General features: G+C 34.6%; 1 long non-coding RNA gene across 1 annotated transcript in view; it reads right to left on the bottom strand.

Moving 5' to 3' along the window:
• LOC104662731 overlaps positions 1-21231 on the bottom strand; it is a 57836-nt gene that overhangs the window by 29846 nt on the left and 6759 nt on the right. Inside the window, exon 3 of the long non-coding RNA XR_004054766.1 lies at positions 13943-14009. This is a non-coding gene — a long non-coding RNA (uncharacterized LOC104662731). The remainder of the gene's footprint in view (positions 1-13942; positions 14010-21231) is intronic.

Genomic DNA, 21231 nt, shown 5'->3' with positions numbered 1-21231 from the left:
ATATTAATCTCTTATTAGATACATGATTTGCAAATATTTTCTCCGATTCTGTAGACTGACTTTTCACATTGATAGTGTCCTTCGATGCACAGAAGTTTACTTTTTTTTTTTTTTTTAGATGGAGTCTCATTCTGTTGCCCAGGCTGGAGTGCAGTGGCACGATCTTGGCTCACTGCAACCTCCGCCTCCCAGCGTCAAGCGATTCGCCTGCCTCAGCCTCCTGAGTAGCTGGGACTACAGGTGCCCACCACCACACCTGGCCAATTTTTGTGTTGTTTCACCGTGTTGGCCAGGCTGGTCTCGAACTCCTGACTCTGTGATTCACATGCCTCGGCCTCCCAAAATGCTGGGATTACAGGTGTGAGCCAGAGTGCCTGGCCAGAAGTTTTACTTTGATGAAGTCCAACTGATCTACTTGTTTTATCTGTGCTTTTGGTGTCATATCTGAGAAATCACTGCCAAATCCAATGTCTTGAAGGTTTTGCCCTTTGTTTTCTTCTAAGAGTTTTGTATTTTTAACTCTTATGTTTAGGTCTTTGATTTAGAAATTAATTTTTACTTACTTTTTGTATATGGTGTACGGTAAGGTTCCAACTTTGTTCTTTTCTGGTGTGGATATTCAGTTTTCCCAATACCAATTGTTGAAGACAGTCCTTTCTTTGCTGAATGAGGATCTTTGGCACTTCTTGGTACCTTTGGTGAAAATCACTTGAACATACATGCAAGGGTTTATTTGTGGGCCCTTGGGTCTATTTTCATGAATCTATATGTCTAGCTGTATGCTAGCAACATAATGTTTTGATTACCGTGGCTTTGAAGGAGGTTTTGAAATCAGGTAGTGAGACCTCCAACTCTATTTTTAAAATTAGTCTTGGTTATTTCATGTCCTTGGAGATTCCATATGAATGTGAGAATAAATTTTCCCATTTCTGTTAAATGAAATTTAGGATTTTTTTTTTTTTTTTTTGAGACGGAGTCTCGCTCTGTCGCCCAGGCTGGAGTGCAGTGGCCGGATCTCAGCTCACTGCAAGCTCCGCCTCCCGGGTTCACGCCATTCTCCTGCCTCAGCCTCCAGAGTAGCTGGGACTACAGGCGCCCGCCAGGTCGCCCGGCTAGTTTTTTTTTTTGTATTTTTAGTAGAGATGGGGTTTCACCATGTTAGCCAGGATGGTCTTGATTCCTGACCTCGTGATCCGCCCGTCTCGGCCTCCCAAAGTGCTGGGATTACAGGCTTGAGCCACCGCGCCCGGCCGAAATTTAGGATTTTGATAGGAATTGCATTCAACCTGTAGATCATTTTGGGTAGTACTGTCATTTTAACAATATTAAGTCTTCCAATCCATAAATGTGGGATGCCTTTCCATTTATTTATTGTCTTTAATTTCTTTCAGCATTTTTTTTTTTTGTAGTTGCTGTACACAAGTCTTTTACCTCCTTGGTTATGTTTATCCCCATATATTTTATTATTTTTGATGTTTTGTAAATGGAATTGTTTTAATTTCCTTTTTGAATTGTTCATTGTTAGTGAACAGACACACAATTGATTTTTGTGTGATTTTGTATCATACAACTTTGTTAAACTCATTAGTTCTAACCATTTTTGGTGGAATCTTAATGGTTTTCTACATACATGATTGTGTCATCTGTGAACAGAGATAATTTTTCTTTTACTATTATCTTTTATATCTAAAATTGGTTTAAGGGCTTTCTGGCAATCTTGGTCCATTCATTCTCTAATTCTCCTAGAAACACATCAGACAGCTGTGTCCCCTCTCTTCTTTCAAACTTCCAGCACCTTCCCTTTCATTTTTACTTTCATTGACAAAACAGAAACCATCAGAGATTTCCTCAGTTCCCACCAAATCTAACATGTATCTGTGTGCATACAACTCTTCCTTCTTTCTATCATCAATGAACCCTCACTGTTCATAAGACAAATTCCTTCTCTTTTATCCTCACTTGTTTACTTAAGGATATTCCTTTAGATATTCTCCTGCATCTTTAATCTTCCTCTCTGTTGCATGATTCCTAAGGGCAAATGTGCTGCAATTTATCTCAGCATAATTTTATCTCCTAAAGATTGTTACTATCTGTAACAACACTGCAATTTTATCACTGATGTTTAGTAAACAACCATGGAGGAAGATTTTTTTCCTTATCTATTTTCCTTTTATTTCTAACTATCTGATTTATATTTGAAAGCCTGATACATTTAAACTATTAAAATATTTATTGTAATTCTCCAGAAAAAAAAATGAAAATTCTTCATTTAAATGTATAACAAATTGAAAGATTTAGTGGAACAATTCCAGGCAATAGAGAAGATATACCTCTTTCTTTTCTTGTGTTTAATAACAATAATAATCTCCTCCCAATGTGGTATGGTTTGATTTTTCCTTTCTACTTATCTTTGACTTGGGGGCTGCCAAAGTAGGTTTTGTACTATGCCTTCAAACTGGGACTATTTTACATTTAAAATTTCCTTGAGCCTATAAGTTTAGACTATTTCTACTCACACGATAGGGATATTCAGATACTAATACATGCTGTCAATATGGTTTTGCTAGTTTGTTGTTTAGACATGTCCTTATATGGCACTACGTTACTTTAGGTTTTCTGAACATTTAATTTTACTTTCAATCCAGCACCAACACAATCTGTAATGGTAATTACTTTCTCCAAATATGCCTTAATTCTATTCTGCACTTGAAGCTCTAAGGAACTGTGTATATACAGTGCCTGGGATACAGAATGATTATCCTTGCTCAATGACAGTGGAATAATACACAGTATGTTAGTATTATACCAGATGGAAAATTTATAAATAGCTATTCTTTAATATCTTTATGTAAAGGCCTGAGTTATGGGGTCTAAACTAAATTGCATGACAATTTCACTAAACACGGTATTATTATTATTTTTTTTGAGACAGAGTGTTCTTTTGTCACCTAGGCTGGAGTACAGTAGCATGATCTTAGCTCACTGCAACCTCCTCCTCCCAGGCTCAAGCTATCCTTCCACCTCAGCCTCCCAAGTAGCTGGGACTACAGGTCTATGCCACCATGCCCAGCTAAGGTTTGTATTTTTACAGACGTGGTTTCATCATGTTGGCCAGGTTGGTCTCAAACTCCTGGCCTCAAATGATGATCCCACCTTGGCATCCCAAAGTGCTGCAATTACAGGCATAAGCCACCATGCCTGGGGAAACATGCTAATTTGTTATTACCTACTATGAAGTTGAAAGTCTTATAAAGTGTCCAAATACATAACATTTACAGGAAAGATTAAAATGTGCTTTTGCTTGATTCTTGTTTCTGGAATATAAATACTTAAAAACAAAAAGGCTCTATTAACTAGAGAGGATACCTTTAAAATTCAGTGTTAGGAATAGGCATTCAATAAAATAATAATCAGATTTAATCAAAAATGACTGTTTTATAATATAAAAAACCTAGTTGTTGAGTTTAGACAAATATAAATTTTTACTGTTTCTAAACTGCCTTGATTTCTTCTGATGAAGAAATGATTGAAAGATTGCTTAAAAACTGTGTATGAAGTAGATTTCAATCTGGAAAATTTATTCCAGAAAGTCAAGACTATACAAGCTCCCCAAATGTTATTTTAATATTAGATTCTCTTATAATCATTTCCTTATACAAAAAGTTAAACTTCTTAGAAATCAAACATTCATATTTTATTTGATGATTTTACTTCCTAAATACTAACAATGACTAAATTACAAACACATCATGTTAGTCAAGAAATGTAACATAAAAGGTTTAATAAATACGCTATTTACATTTTTTCTTTTTACATTCTTCTTTTGCTTCCTTTTAAGTCCTAATTATTCATAATTGCCCATTGTTATTCTTTAACACTCAATTTTCATCTTGTGTCAATCATCCCTTGTATTCAGGTAGTCAATAAAACCAATTGCTTCCTTAAGACCTTAGTTCATTGTTTTCTTTGCCATTCTTGATTTCATATCTTAAATCTAGGTTTAAGTACCTTATAACTCCAATTGCATTTTAGCTGAACCTCCTAGTCCTTAATCAATTAATAAAACTTCCCAAACTTACATATTCAAGAATGTATCTAGGCTGGACGCAGTGGCTCATGCCTGTAATCCCAGCACTTTTGGCAGCTGAGGTTGGAGGACTGCCGAGGAATTTGAGAGACCAGCCTGGACAACATAGCAACATCCCAGCTCTACAAAAAAAAAAATTTATTATTATTTTTTAACTTTTATTTTAAGTTCAGTGGTACAACTACAGGTTTGTTACATAGGTATACTTTTGTCATGGGAGTTTTGTTTTTTTTTTCTGAGATGAAGTCACGCTCTGTTGTCCAGGCTGGGGTGCAGTGGCTCAATCTCGGCTCCCTGTGATCTCCACCTCCTGGGTTCAAGTGATTCTCCTGCCTCAGCCTCCCGAGTAGCTGTAATTACAGGCCAGTGCCACCAAGTTGGGCTAACTTTTTTTGTATTTTTAGTAGAGATAGGGTTTTGCCATATTGGCCAGGCTGGTCTTGAACTCCTGACCTCAAGTAATACACCCACCTCAGCCTCCCAAAGTGCTGGAACCACAGGCGTGAGCCACCATGCCAGGCCTGTCATAGGCGTTTGTTGCACAGATTATTTCATCACCCAGGTATTAAGCCTAGTACCCATTAGTTATTTTTCCTGATCCTCTCCCTCCTCCCACCCTCCACCCTCCGAAAGACCACAGTGTGTGTTGTTCCCCTCTATGTGTCCATGTGTTCTCATCATTTAGGCCCCCTACACAAAAAACTTAAAAATCAGTTGGGCATCTGTAATACCAGCTATTCAGGAGGCTGAAGTGGGGGGAATCACCTGAGCCCAGGAGTCTGATGCAGCACTGAGCCATAATCATGCCACTGCACTGCATTGTAGCCCAGGTGACAGAGCAAAACCTTGTTTCAAAAAAAAAAAGTAATTTCTAGTTTCCTAAGTAGAATCTCTACTTTCTATCTAAGGTCTGTATAATTAAGACCTATCCAATGTTTCCTACTTTTCTCCAAAGAAAACACTTCTATTCCAGTTAAATGGTCTCTTTTAAGACATTAACAACCACTAAGAACTTTTGAATACAGAATATTCTCATTATTAGGTACTGTGTTGGCCAGATAACTGGTTTCCCTATTCCATACCTATCTCTCCATTCAAAATGGACTAGCTGTGAGGAAATCTTTACTAGTATAGACCATGCCATTTCTTTAATCCTTTATCTTAGTCCACTGGAAATACCATCGTTACTCCATCCCTTAAATCTCTGCTTTTACGTTTGCTGGCTGAAAGAAAAGCCACTTTCCCTAACCAGATACAGAAAGAGCCCTAATGGCTAGATGTAGAGCCAAAGAAAAGAGCTTCTAAAAAAACACAAAAATATTCCGAAGACAGAATCATTCAGTCCTTATCCTTTATACAACAACCGTTGTTCCAAGTCTGGTGGCTTATATTCTGGGGTGTGGGTCTTTAACATCTCTACTGGCCTTTGATATACCAGAACTCTCCATACTTATAATCTTCCATGAAAAAAAGTAGTTATGTTGAAAGGTGAGACAAAATAAGTAAATGTTTTGCTTAATAATCCAACTTGAATATAATAAATCTGAGTGGATGGGAATCTTTAAATATCTTAAGTTGGTTTTCTTTGTATATTAGAATTTAATATATTTTAAGAAATATGGAAAAAATAAACTGTATATAATGGTTTTTTCTTGTTAATGATTTATAACTCTAATTTTATTTCCAATAACATTTTTAGACTTTTTTTTTTTTTTTGAGACGGAGTCTCACTCTGTCGCCCAGGCTAGAGTGCAGTGGCCGGATCTCAGCTCACTGCAAGCTCCGCCTCGCGGGTTCACGCCATTCTCCTGCCTCAGCCTCCTGAGTAGCTGGGACTACAGGCGTCCGCCACCTCGCCTGGCTAGTTTTTTGTATTTTTTAGTAGAGATGGGGTTTCACCGGGTTAGCCAGGATGGTCTCGATCTCCCGACATCGTGATCCACCCGTCTTGGCCTCCCAAAGTGCTAGGATTACAGGCTTGAGCCACCGCGCCCGGCCTTAGACATTTTCTTACATGTGCTCTAATATTAGTTCATCTGCAGTTTATATAAAATTGCTACTGCATTTAACAAAACCATTTAGAAATTCTTTTTTTAAAATTTATTTCTGTTCTCACAATCTGTTCTCATTGAAATTCTAGTCATGTCTCCTAAACTATAAAATCATTCTCAGTACAATAAATCTACTGGTCAATTTCTACATTTTAAACTTATTATCAGTAAAATAAACAGCAGAAATTTATACAAGCACATCTAGTAGTGAATAGGTATTCAATAAATGCCAACTGAATCTAAATTTACAGTAGGATTTGAAATTCTAACACACTTAAGTGTTTCAGTGAACTGCAGCTCAACACGACCCAATAGTATTGATGAAAACAAAAAAGGTAGTGCAATCAGACTGCACTATAGAACTTCATAAATGCAATGTGTTTTGTACCTATACCACATTAAGTATATTGAGCTCAATTCTATATACAGTTATTTTAAAAGGAATACTAACAAAATGTAACAGATGCAAAGTGGGGTATCCAGGATATTAATGGTCTAGAAATTAATGCTATGACTACAGTGGAAGGATCTGAGAATGTATAGGTTAGAGAAAAGATATAAAAACAATTTTTAGATAGATCTAGGGCCAGAGAACAAAGTTATACACAGAAGATCTTCAAATGATGTTGTTTCATTCAACATCATTTCATTTTTAACACTGAAGAGGAGAAATATATAGATTTCTGTCTGGGGCCACAGTGTGTGGAGTTTCCACGTCTCCCCATGTCTGTTTTCTCCCACATCCCAAAGATGTGCATGTTATGTTAGTTGGCACATCTAAATTGTCTCAGTATGGCTGAGTGTGGGGGTATGAGGACACCCTGTGATGGAATGGCATCCTATCCAGGGTTTGTTCCCACCTTGCATCCTGAGCTTCTAGGATAGGCTCCAGCCACCTGCAACCCCAAAGTGGAGTAAGTGGGTTGGAAAATGAATGAATGTAAATTATTGCAAAATAAAAACTTGTCAAATATACAATCATCATACAAATGCACAACAAATGATATAATATTAAAGTGCTCAGCAAGCATGCCATATTTGTTATTGCTTGTTTTTGAACATGGTGGTAGAAGGTGCTCCTTATAATTTCCGCTTTACAAACATTTATTCCTTATTTTAACTCACCACCACTATGACCATCATCGCTCACTGACTCATCAAAAATTGGGTAATGATCTTGTTTCTATTAATCTTTCTTAAATGTATGCATAACTCACATTTATTTCACAATGTTGAACTGTGTTGGATCTTTATTTAGAAGTTTGGTGATGTTCTTTGCGACCAGAAATAGGCCGTAGGAACTTAACTCTTGTTTTTATCAAGTAGCCTATGGTGAAACTGGTTTTATTCTATGTAACTTAGCTTAAAGCTGCAGTTTCCAAGAATCTATTCATTACTTTAAGTGAGGACTTACTGTCCTAAGTTGAAACCTGCCCTCTGATGAGAAATTTATTTTGTTAATTAACATAAATGTAATTTATAACATAAAGGAAAACATTTGTTTACTCTGGTTCTAATTCTAATATTCTAGAGTCAAAATAAAATTAATAAAGTTCAATTTAACATAAAATTGACTTAGAAAAATTCAGTGTACTTCACTATTTTATCTTGTTAAGGATTTGAAAGACAGATTGCCAGTTTTAAGTTCTGACTACAGGGCACCAAATACTAGAGGCATAAAGAAACACAGTTGAACTAAGGATATAAAAACTAAAAATAATGAAAATTTAAAACTGAAGTGTTCTGAATTTTAATTCAGATATTGTTTTCCTAAACATTTTATTTTATTTTTTTGAGATGGAGTCTTGTGCTATTGCCCAGGCTGGAGTGCAGTAGTGGGATCTCAGCTCACTGCAGCCTCCACCTCCCTATTCTCTCAAGCTATCCTCTCACCTCAGCCAAGTAGCTGGGATTACAGGCACGCGCCACCATGCCCGACTAATTTCTGTATTTTTAGTAGAGACGGGGTTTCACCATGCTGGCCAGACTGGTCTTGAACTCCTGACCTCAAGTGATCCACCTGCCTCAACCTCCCAAAGCGCTAGGATTACAAGTGTGAGTCACCATGCCCAGCTGTTCTCCTAATCATTTTTTTTTTGAGATGGAGTCTCGCTCTTGTTGCCTAGGCTAGAGTGCAGTGGCTTGATCTTGGCTCACTGCAACCTCTGCCTCCTGCATTCATCCTATCCTCCTGCCTCGGCCTCCCCAGTAGCTGAGATTATAGGCACTCACCACCACGCCTGGCTAATTTTTGTATTTTTAGTAGAGACTGGGTTTCACCATGTTGGCCAGGCTGGTCTTGAACTCCTGACCTCAGGTAATCCACCTGCTTTAGTAACTCAAAGTGCTGGGATTACAGGCATGAGTCACCACATCTGGCCTCCCTAAACATTTTAAACTGAGGTTCTGAAATTTGACCAGTGGTAGAGTACTTGAAAGGATGGCATTCTTAGTGGTAGTACTGTTAAATGTATCAAAACTTCATTTTCATTAGCTACAAATAGTTTTACTATAAGAAACTGAGATTTTATAAGACATTTTAAAGTAACTTGTTTTTTTCTTTTGAGATGGAGTCTTGCTCTGTCACCCAGGCTGGAGTACAATGGTGCGATCTCAGCTCACTGCAACCTCTGCCTTCCAGGTTCAAGCAATTCTCCTGCCTCAGTCTCCTGAGTAGCTGGGATTACAGGTGTGCACCACCATGCCCGGCTAATTTTTGTTATTAATTAATTTATTAATGAGACGGAGTTTCACTCCTTCACCCAAGCGGGAGTGCAGTGGCGTGATCTCAGTTCACTGCAATCTCTGCCTTCTGGTTTCAAAGATTCTCCTGCCTCAGCCTCCTGAGCAGCTGGGACTACAGGTGCCGGTCACCATGCCCAGCTAATTTTTGTACTTTTAGTGGAGATGGGGTTTCACCATGTTGGCTAGGCTGGTCTCGAACTCCTGACCTCATGATCTGCCCGCCTCAGCCTCCCAAAGTGCTGGGATTACAGGTATGAGTCACTGCACCCAGCCAAAGTAATTTGTTTTAATGGAAAAATAAGCATAAATTAATTTAGTGACTATAACAGGAAAAATGAAGCTTATTTATAGTCTAGGCAAAAAGATATGATAATTGACAACATATATTTTAATTATGCATTCAATTTATTCCTGTTTTTACATGGAGATTAAGTTTAAAAACTCAAGTTTCAGACTAATAGGTAGTAGATTAGGGCAAAAATATATAGAATAAGTCAGGGGATATTACCTATTACATTTATAACTTGAAATCCCCATGACAGCAGTTAATTATATCGGTACACTTATTTTCTATTTAAATCAGGCCCCATGCTGTTAAATTCTACCTTGTTTTTGTTTCCCTAAGAAAACAACCAAGTAACTTCATAAATAAGAAATTCCCTATTATTCCTCTTTGAATCATCTATCTTGAAGGTAAGAAGTTGTTCGGGTTGAAACAAACCCAACCCCTTTTTATAATTTTGGCACTAAAAATCAAACTTTATGGCTGCAATTTTATTAAGAGCAAAAACACAGCCATCGTTTGAACATAAAAGCTCATATTTAACTCAATCATTTTGCTAAACATATATGACAAATATGGAAGAATGAGGACAAGGAACACCTGACATTTTTATTAAACGTCTAATTCTCAAAAACAGCAATTATTTGAACAATGAAACACAGTTGCAGCATATTGTGAACTTTCTCTATATTCATAAATTATAGAATACACAAGAGCCTAGATTTTATATATTTACTAAATTAATGGCACTTCATATCAATAGGTTTATAAGACATTCTCTTTACTACCAAATGCTAACAATAGCTGGTACCTTTATGAAATTTTTGGATTATAACACTCTTCACCACTAATCCAACTGCCAAAAGAGCAATTTATTTTTTCTCTTTTGGGAAATTCCTTTCTCCCAGAAACATTCCCATTTTTAAAACTATTCAAGATAATTACAATTTCCTCATCAGTGGCACAGGTATACAGCAATTTACACAACAGTAAATTTCTATCACAATAATTAAAAACAGGAGAAACTTTGGCTATGTCTAGTGCATAACATAATTACATCATTATGATTTTATTGAAAGCACAACAGATTTTATATCATTTGCCCTATCATCGATTATTTACTGCTCCACTGATTAAAATATTGTGATTTTTTTTGCAGTATTTTCAGTCAGTCCTACATTTGTACTATTTATAATTTAACAATTGACAATGTTTTCCAGGCTGATATGATTACATGCCATTGCTTTTATTGCTAACTTGATAATACTTCTAAAAATAGTCATATGTGAGAAATATTTTGTTATTTCTTTTTACTAGCCTTGTTCTTGATAGCAGCCAAATTTAATAAGTCTTTGGAATTAGGAAGTAATTTATGTCTATCATTTTTGTTTATGGAACTAACATTGACAGCACTGGTGAATTTTCTGCTTCATCTTTTCTTTCTCTGTTTATAAAGTCAATGTTTTAAGATTTTTTATTGTTGTAGATTATTAAAAAGAGAGTTGTAATGTTCTTAACTGCTGACAATGTACCTAAAGATGTTTTTTAAGCACCAAATATATATTTAAATTTACATAAAAGATGTAAACATGCATTACCTTTGCAGGTAATCATATGTTTACATTTACAAACAGAAATATATAATTTATCTATTCAAAAATGCCATGTGAAAAATAAAAACAGTTCAAAAAAGAAAAAGACATATAATTCTTTCTTAATTTTTTGTTACGCAACGAAAGTTTAAGATCTCTAAATTGAAAAATAAACTTGAAAAATATTCCATCTCTATATTTAATTTGTAAAAATGAATCCCAAACTGCCATTGTTTGACAGCATTGTATACATGAACATCACTGTTCTACAACTTCTAGAACATCCACATTCCACAAACAAACAGCTTAAAAAAAAATCCCATCTTAGGCTGGGCGAGGTGGCTCACACCTGTAATCCCAGCACTTAGGGAGGCTGAGGCACGCAGATCATCTGAGGTCGGGAGTTCAAGACCAGCCTGACCAACATAGAGAAACCCCGTCTATACAAACAAAAAAAAACAAAATTAGTTGGGCGTAGTGGCGCATGCCTGTAACCCCAGCGACTTAGGAGGCTGAGGCAGGAGAATCACTTGAACTCGGGAGATGGAGGTATGGTGGGCCAAGATCGTGCCACTGCACTCCAGCTCAGGCAACAAGAGCGAAGCTCTGTCTCAAAAAAAAAAAAAAATCTATCTATCTATCTATCTATCTATCTATCTATCTATCTATCTATCTATCTATCTATACATACACACACACATATATATATACACATATATATCCCTATTTATATATATCCCATCTTTAAAAAATGGCATTAAACAAACATTAAAAAAATGAGAGAAGGGGAACACACAATCACACAGCATCACTCACTATTGTCAGTCACCATGTACCTATTATTCTGGGTATTGTTTAATTGGAAACATCACCATTTTAGGATCTAAGATTAAGGGGAATCTACCTAGAAAAGACAACAGAAAGCATTCCAACTACGAAATATGATAAATGGCTTATGTTTAAAAGATGCTGGAGAGTATCCAAGAAAGACTGCTAGCTTAGAAATTTATAAAGGAGATGAAATGAAGAATGTGATGTTATCTGTGCTTATGCATCTGTTAGAAATTAAATGATACCTATTTCTTTTTGAAAAGTGGACTGCCCTCCAGTTCAAGTGTAATAAGAATTAAAAAGACTTCTTTTCTTAAGAGTTAAGTTAGGCCGGGCGCGGTGGCTCAAGCCTGTAATCCCAGCACTTTGGGAGGCCGAGGCGGGTGGATCACGAGGTCAGGAGATCGAGACCCTCCTGGCTAACACGGTGAAACCCCATCTCTACTAAAAATACAAAAAACTAGCCGGGCGAGGTGGCGGGCACCTGTAGTCCCAGCTACTCGGAGGCTGAGGCGGGAGAATGGCGGGAACCCGGGAGGCGGAGCTTGCAGTGATTGCAGTGAGCCGAGATCACGCCACTGCACTCCAGCCTGGGCGACACAGCGAAACTCCGTCTCAAAAAAAAAAAAAAAAAAAAAAGAGTTAAGTTGAAGAAGGGCTGAGCTGGTTTCCAAGGGACTAATTAAGGAATTCAAGCCTGGACTATATAGGATTCTTTAGGGATTTGCAAATCTTTCCATTCTAATTTTCCAGAGACAAAAATGTAACCGGGAGAAAACCAGAAGAAAGTGACCTGTGGCATTTGGCTACTACTTTGCAAACTGGCTTATTATTAACAGTTTTCAATATTTAATTGATCCCCCACCTAAAAATTCTCACCTTATTGAGTTCAATGGCTGATTGTCTATGATCATAAGGCCATCCCCAACACATACACATTATTTGAGTCACTGTGAGATAATGTAATAAAAGCATCTGAAGCACTTGTTTCATTTAACAGAGACATGCCCTCAACATCATTAAGAACAGAAAGTCTTGCCCTTGAGGTTTTCTTTAGAGATGCAGAATTAGCTCAAGGAATGGATGGAAATGACATTTTTTCGTAACTGATTTTAGGGTCTCAAATACTTCTATGGAAATAAGTATCCTGAGCATTTTATATGTCCTTGATCTTGTGAGTTTTTCTAGAGGCATAATATTATTTTCAGTTAACTTGTTAAAATTATTCTTTTAGAATTTCTAAGTGTCTCAAAAGTTAAATGAATTGGGGAAAAATGTTTCTTATTCTAAAAAAGAGGTATGCATATGTATATATAAAAGGAAGGAAAAAGGAGAAAAACAAATCCTCATTTTGATATTTGCAGGAAATATCTGAGGTTTAGCTTGGGAGGTGATGGGGCAATCCAGGGCGAGAAATGATGTCTTGAATAATTAAGGTGACTGTTCCTGACCTTCAACTAAACAGACTGCCTTCCTGTCTACCCTGAAGGTATCACTTGGGTGTTGCTATCCACTGATTCACTTCTGCAAACTTCCCTGACAGAAGAAAGGGGGACTTGCAGCTGGACACTGCTCCCTGGCTCTTTGGAGCGGGTTCTTTACACTATGCATGGACCACAGATCAGCTGCCATCCTACTCAGGTAGAGCTTGCTAAAGATGCAGGGTCCTGGCCCTGACCCAAAACCTCTGACTTTGAATCCATGTCAGAAATCTTCTAATTTATGTACTTACTTGTTTATCTGTTTTGTTCACTGCTATACCTTCAGCTCCTGGAAAAGTACTAGGAACATGGTAGATGCTCAAGAAATATATACTGAATAAAAAAAAAAAAAAAAAAAAAAAAAACAAAAGGGAAGGAAAAGGGACTGCTTTCATGTTTCTCCCACCTCCTCATGTTTTAACAGCTAAATGTTAAGCTCTTCACAAAGTCTTAAGTGTAACCTGATGAAATTAAAAACAAATTTTACAAAATAATTTCTCAAGTGGAGAGAATACTCTCAATTTATAAAACCATAAGACCAATAAACCTGAAAAATGGTGGTACTAAAAAAGACAATTACTTATCTGTTAATTCCTTTGAAGGAAAAGGGCTCAAAATTGTGATACTCAGACTTGGAGATTATAGGGCCCAGGTATAAAATACTTCCCTAAATAACTTACCAGGGCAATGGCATTATTCTTGGTCTAAACTATTAATTAACATCAAATCTCAACGTGTAGAGGGGCTAGGAGAGGCTAGAAAGTGAGCATACTAGGACAAGCAGGAAAAAAAAAATCAGAAATAAACCAGAACATGACACCAAACAGTAACCTTTTATGACAATGATAGGGAGACTCAGAGTTAATACTTACAAGGTAAGAATTGCTGAGCTAAGTAGAGATCTCTTTTATTATGGTCTTCATTCTATCATTATTAAACCTAGGAAAAAGAGGGAAGACTTTAAAAATTTCATCACATTATATGTAAGTTAGAACATTTCAACTGAGGTTGCCACAACTGTATTCTGATCCTTATATAGCACAGAACAATCAGATTACAAACACCCAGCAGCATTTGTATGTTTCAGCCCAGTGCAGCATTCTTGTTAGTTTTTTTTTGTTAAGAGATGGGGTCTTACTCTATCAACCAGGCTGGAGTGCAATGGTGTGGTCTTAACTCACTGCAACCTCAAACTCTTGAGTTTAAGCTATCCTCCTGCCTCAACCACCCAAGTAGCTGGGATTACAGGCCTGCATGCCACTTCATCCTGCTTATCACTGGCTTTTTATAATTTGCTATTCTATTACTATTGCTCTCTTGAAGTTTAACTCAAAAATTTTAGTCAAAGCTAAAACTCTAACTTGGAGTCCAGAGAGCTTCTAGAGGACATCATATATCTGCAGATATTTTAAGATAAATTCAAGATCATATCCCAAGACTGATTCATGTCTCTCACACACACACAATTGCATAATCTATAATCCATGTATTGTATACTGCACAATTCCAAGTACTCAAAGGAAGGAACATATGACATATTTTTAAAGATATGCTGGTAATTTGAGTTGGTTAGCATGTTTGGTTTCTGTGAGTCATGATTCTAAGATGTAGTTGTTACATTAACTAATAGTTCAGCACTTACTATAAGATAAAGAATAGAAAGAATACGACAAACCCATCCATTTTCTTAACGGAGAACTGCAAGTATATGTTTTATTGTAGACTAATCTTCACAGAAGAAGAACAGCATGTTTTTAAAAATTTCAAAATCATTTGCTTCAAAATTCATAGAAAAATCAAGGGAATACCAAAATGAACCTCCACATCCTATCTCTGGACTCCCAATCCAGCTGTTCTGAAATCTAAAACTATGCCATGCTTACTTTGCTTTGTTTTTTATGAAAATTGATTACACATACAGATGATGTCCAATTTTATCATTGCTTTCAAGCTATCGATAAATGGTATAATATCATACATATTTTATATACATGTTACTCTGTATACAACCTTTATGCAACTTATTTTTGTTTGTTGAGGTAGGATATTCACCCATGATGACAAACACAGCTCTCATTTTAGTAGCTATACAGTTCATCATATGACGATGTCACAATTTGCCATTCTCTTCTTGCTTAACATTTACATTGCTTTCATTTTTTTTCTAATTACAAATAACCAAGACTTTTTTCTACATGTCTGAGTTTATCTAGAGCATCTAGGAATAAAATTGTTGAGTGAAAGCCTATTGTATCTTCAATTTTACAAAGATATTGCTAAATGCTCTAACAAGCAGCATATGAAAAGTTCCTCATTTTATATTTCCTCCAACATTTGGAAGCATATTTAAGAAAAACAGCTACTATCTATATGAAAATTTAAAAATCCGTAAGTGATCAATTCCTTTGGTTTTCATCAAGTATTGGTTTAACATGGGTATACTAAATGTTCCAAACAAAGAGAATAGACTGAAATTTGGCCCAAGGCACTTACATGAAAACAAAGCTCTGATAACACAGATTTTCCTCATATGACTGAGGAAATACCAAGACCTAATCTATTTTTTAATCAGCCGAACTCAAGATTCAAGAACTTAATCTAGAAATAAGATTCCTAATTAAATATCAAGCTTAGATTCAAGATGACCAAAGAGGGAAAAAAATATGCAGGAAAAGTAGCTGGTTTGTTGGTATGAACAATCCCTCCCCCAAGTTCATTTTGGGTAGTGCTTCTCACAAATGTGGTTGGTGCTCCTAAGAAAAATCTCTTAGAGCTTGTAAAAAAATACAAATTCCAGGTCTGGAAAAATGTTTTTATTTTAGTTTTTAAATTCTAGGTTATTCTCATACAGGTGGTTTGCAGGCATTAAGCAGTAAGTAATGATTAAAAATGAGGTGTTTTCAACACAGAGGATTATGTAACTCATGTTTTAGTTAGGGGAGGTAACAGTAATTAATATGTTATCTGCTAAATTACATAAACATATTTTTTTAAAAACCTCTAGCATTAGTCAACAACAACGAAAAAGTAACCTCAATTTATGGCTGAATATGCTTGACTTCACAATGCCAGAAAAGGCTGTGGGCTCATTTATTTTTTCAGATAACTAGACACATACTATGACAAAGCTCTTTTTAGTAATATTAGCAGGGAACTAATGTTCTGAATTTACTGTGATTGGCACAGGAAAATATTAAGAGTGAGAGTGATCAGAAGTGATTTTAATGAAGATGACCAGAAAGCAACTATGATTACCTTTTCAACAGAAAGCTACTGCAAATGTCAAACTTTAAACAGGACATTTGGTTTTATACACACACACACACACACAAATATCCTTAGTAGTTTCCCACCAAGAATTCTACAAATAAATTCAGAACATTTACAGAAATCCAATATCTACACTTCTCTGTAACTCTCACCTATTGAAATTAGATGTAAAAGGAAGAAAAAAAATTGAATATTTAGGTTATAAAAATCTGTGCAAATTCAAATTATAAAAATAAAAACATTCTTCTACAGTATTTGAAATTACAAAGTCCTATTTCCAAAAGATTTAGAATAATCTGAGCTTTCTAGATAAAAAGTTCAGATAAAAGATATTTCAGTGAGAAATGGTAAATAGAAAAATAGTTTAGTAGTAAGAAAAAGACATAAGTTTTCATCTGTTGCCTGCTTTTAGTTATTTACAACACTAAGTTAATATAGAATGTTGTTTTCTTTCTTCTATTATAGTGAAATCAACAAGAATTTGGCCTTGTTAGACTGGGCTTTTATAAAACAAAGATAATATGGTCCAAAAGTGAAAGAAACACTCCTGTGTGGCCATGGCCAACTTTTCTTTTCTATCCTCAATATATTACCTAACTTGTGATATCAGCAACTACTTATAATTTTTTTCAGTCTACCTGCTTAAAAGTGAAAACATGAAACATACCATATATACATGAAACATACTACCTATACCTCTAGAAACAAGACAGGTTTTCCATTCTAATGGATGGAATTAACTGAACAAAAATTAAATGAACTAAAGCCATAGAGTAAATAGTAAAAAAATAATAGAGTCTAAGAACTACAAGCATCTACTGTTCTCTTTATGCTGCAACCTTTCTGCTAAAGAATGTATTCTCTATCCTGTGTATGTGGTACAGTGACAGTTGGGCTGTTCCCACCTGGGTTTGTAAAAACGCATGGGTGCAGGCTCCTTTGGCTACCATTATTGCATATTGATGTTATTCTGCACAACAGCTGACAAGCAGCATCGATCTCCCAGCCTCTATTCCCAGCTGTAAGGGGTAAGAACAAGGGCTGTGGTGATATCTTGTTTATTCACTGCTGTTGCTGCTGCTGCTGCTGCTGCTGCTTCTTAAACAGCAAGCTGAGAAAAGACTATACAACTGACACAGAGGAAAAATGGTTCAGAGATCAACCTACCTCTCAAGGTCTGCTTATATCACTATATGATAAAATTATTTTTAAAATAATTTTTTCTTTAAAAAGTGGGGTGGGGAGAGAAAAAAGACAAAATTGGTGTTTTGATTAGAAAGGGAACCTATAATGTATGCAAGGAAAAGGAAATTAATGACGTATATAATAATCTTCCCTTTGTAAGTTTAGATTTAACCGCTCAATTATCAAAATTCTCTGAAGAGCTTTAACCAATGTTGGGGTAAATTCATAAAGAGAGTAACTTCCCTACCTATTCTCCCGGAAAATAAGAAAGTGTCAAACTCCAATCAAGAAATGACACTTTATTTTGCTTACAAAACACCTCTGGCTCCCAAGAACCCCATATCTAATTACCACCATAGTTTGACTTTAGACACTATTAGCAAAGAAGTAAGATTTTAGTCCATGTTTTTGCATAAATCCCATTAAAAAAACTTCCATATGCAATTTACCTATTTTAAATGTGCAATACAAAGTTAAAAACTCAGTAAGTACATAGTATTAATTGATGAGTAACAGAAATAGAAATATTCATTGTTCAATTACCTTTAAATGTAATGTGATGCTATTTATAGATTTACAGCTTTAACACTAAAGGCAACTCATCTTTTAGAACCTTAAGCAATTTGTGATTCAGAAAAATATAAAAAGTCAGAAAAATTTGGAGATCTATAAACTATTAAAAAGAAAAACCCACATAGGCTAGAACTGGCTAGTAAGTTTAAATAATAATACTTAATCAAGAAGGCTAAGTTTGAGACATTTTAAAATAAAAGTATGAAACAGTAGCAATATTTTAAATTTAGGTATTTTGTAAAAAATCAAAACCCAACCCCCATCTTCTATTTTTATCAAAATTGAAAAATTTTTCTGCTTAGCAGTTCAATGAGGAACAAAAAATGTTAATAATAATAAAAATAATTCTGAAGATCAGAGGATAAGAAGATACTTTATTTGTTTGGTATGAAGGATATAAAATAAAAAAGACTAACAGCAAATCCTAAAGAAAGATTTTAAAAAATCTAGACACTTAGAAACAGTAATGAATTAATAAACTATTAACCAGTAGGATTAATCAGTCTCAGCAGCCACATGTGAAACATGCTTCACATATCTCCTCCAAGATTCTAACCATGAAAATTGGAAAGTAAAACTAAATCAAATATGTTAATGAAGTATCAAAAGTATGGTTTGTGGTGCTGTGAATAGAAATTTCACCTCAAAATGTATTTAATATAAATTTTAAACCCTCACATTAATTATTACCCTTTGAAAAATGCTTATCAGAAAATATAATTCTGATACATTAGATCTCATTTGAAGAAAAACAACTGAAATAGGTTAAGGATGTTATTTGCTAGTTTAAGAAAAAACACATAAAATACACACATGTACAAAACTGCTTCAAATAAATACTTTTAAAACTTTTATTTAAAAAGTTAATTGTATCTATTATTTAACAAATTCTAAGCAATATATAACACCTCTATTAAAATTGTCATAGCTGACAAACTGCCTAAAATGTAACATATCCTTATAAACCAGCATTATACATCTGACAAATAACAATTTAAGTTCCTTCATATGTAGATATGTTAAGTTACCTCTATTCTAGTTTATTTAAATATTCTTTCTATCCTAAAAAAAACTATTTCAGTAAGACAGGAACAACCATGGTATAACTGTATTTTAGGGACAGCTAAGAATTTTTCCCAAAAGTGAATGTTATTTAACCCTGATTGTGCATTTAGCCAAAAACATAAATATTGAACAAAGGCGATACAAATCACTGAAAAAAAGATAAAAATTAACACAATAAATCTCTTCCCCCAAATTCCGACATAATTAACTACGTATCAGGGCTTAAATTTAGATAATCAGGTTTGCAAATTTAAAACAGTCAAAATCTTTACAAAATGTCTTTCAAGGGGTAGTTAAAAGAGAGCCAATCATACATAGCAGTTAAACCCTTTGTTAATTGGCCTCCTAAAATAACATACTCCTAATTAGGTTAAAGTTTCTCACCCTGTAAGAATTGACCAAATACAAGTAAACTGTTAATATTTGTATTGATTCTTCTAGATATGAAATTATTTACTAAGCTAAGTTATTAGAAGTTTACAACCTAGTAAAATAACTATAGGAAGAACAATTATGTGATGCTAAATATCTGTGTTCAAAATAAGTTTCGATATCTTCAAAGATCACAAATCATAAACTCTCTAAATTTGGAACAACTCTGTGGATTTATATCTTATCTACCATATAAACTCAAATGCTGTCTCTCTTTTCCTATTTAACTCATTAAGGTTGTTCTAAAGATACGCACTGAAAGTGATAAACTGAACCTGGATTTTTTTCCCCAGACACTCAGGTAACCATATTTTTCACTTTTCATCTTAATGTTCTCTAACCTGAAAAATACTTGTTAAGTCAGGGAGGGAAAAATTGTATTTATTTTCATTCTATTCAAACTAAGCTGCTTTTTCATTAAAAAAAAAAAAAATCAAACATATGAAGACATTCTATACCTTATAATTATCTCAATCACATTACAGTATGACACCAATATAAAAGTATTTAAACTTCACCCTTACATTAAACTCTGATTTCTAAACATTTTTACATTTTAATGTCAACTGTTAATCGATTAATTCCTGGATTATCTACCTAATATCCAACAATATAGAAATATCAAATTTCAGTTTTTAGTATTTTGATATGTATTTCAACATTCACTCTTAAACACATCTCAGAATTCACCTTTAAAAATTTTGCATTGTTGGAAGTTAAAAGCAGTTCTATGATCATGATGATATACTTCATTCTTAAGACTAAATAATAATTTTTTTATGAAAACAACTTTTGACATTTCCTCTAAGTATATAAGTATTTTAGGTGAAAAAATCAAAATAAATTTTGTACTATGTTAGTAAACCTTACTTTAGCAAGTAGTTTTTACATAAACACACACACATGTACATATAAGATTAATACTTTACTATAAAAGAATTAACCAATACTTAGTAATACTGTTCAATAAGTTCATTTTCACTATACCAGATTACTATTTTAGAAAATAAAAGCTGTATTAGTTAAATACTATCTGAAATTTTCAACTAAAACTATAAAAATCACTGGAGGTTTAGGGATTCTACAATTTTATTTTTAGAGTCTGCAACTTTTGATATTAACAACTTATTTTACTCAGCGTATCTTGAGTAAGACACTAGTAATTTCTGCTTAAGAAAGTGGTTTTTTCAGTTTCGACCATATTGCCACTTTTGGTTAGGGCAGTACTTGGAATACTTTACATTTTCTTAAAATATTCTCATCAATTTTACCTAATTTTGCAGGCTCTACCTACTACTCTACCACCTGTCAAACAGCTAAGCACCAAATTCCATTTGATTTAAACTCTCCATTTTATAAGATGAAAAGATCATATTTTACTGAGTACACTGTAATAACCTTAAGAAAACAAAAATTACTATATATACATATTTTTGGAATAAATTCAGTTGGAGTTACACCTTAGGATGATGAAAAGAACATTAACTGTATAAAAAAAATCTGGAGTTTTAGTAAGCTAGACAACTCAGCTATGGCCACTTCATATGATGATTTCTGTTTATTAGTAATTATTTATTGATTTTAGTTCACGTAAAAGTTTCAGCTTTACCAATTGTCTAGTCCAATTAATAAATAT

Source organism: Rhinopithecus roxellana, chromosome 18 (genome assembly GCF_007565055.1).
Source record: "Rhinopithecus roxellana isolate Shanxi Qingling chromosome 18, ASM756505v1, whole genome shotgun sequence".
NCBI lineage: Eukaryota > Metazoa > Chordata > Mammalia > Primates > Cercopithecidae > Rhinopithecus > Rhinopithecus roxellana.
The sequence above is the reverse complement of the archived record's forward strand: the minus strand, read 5'-3'. Positions and strand labels throughout refer to the sequence as shown.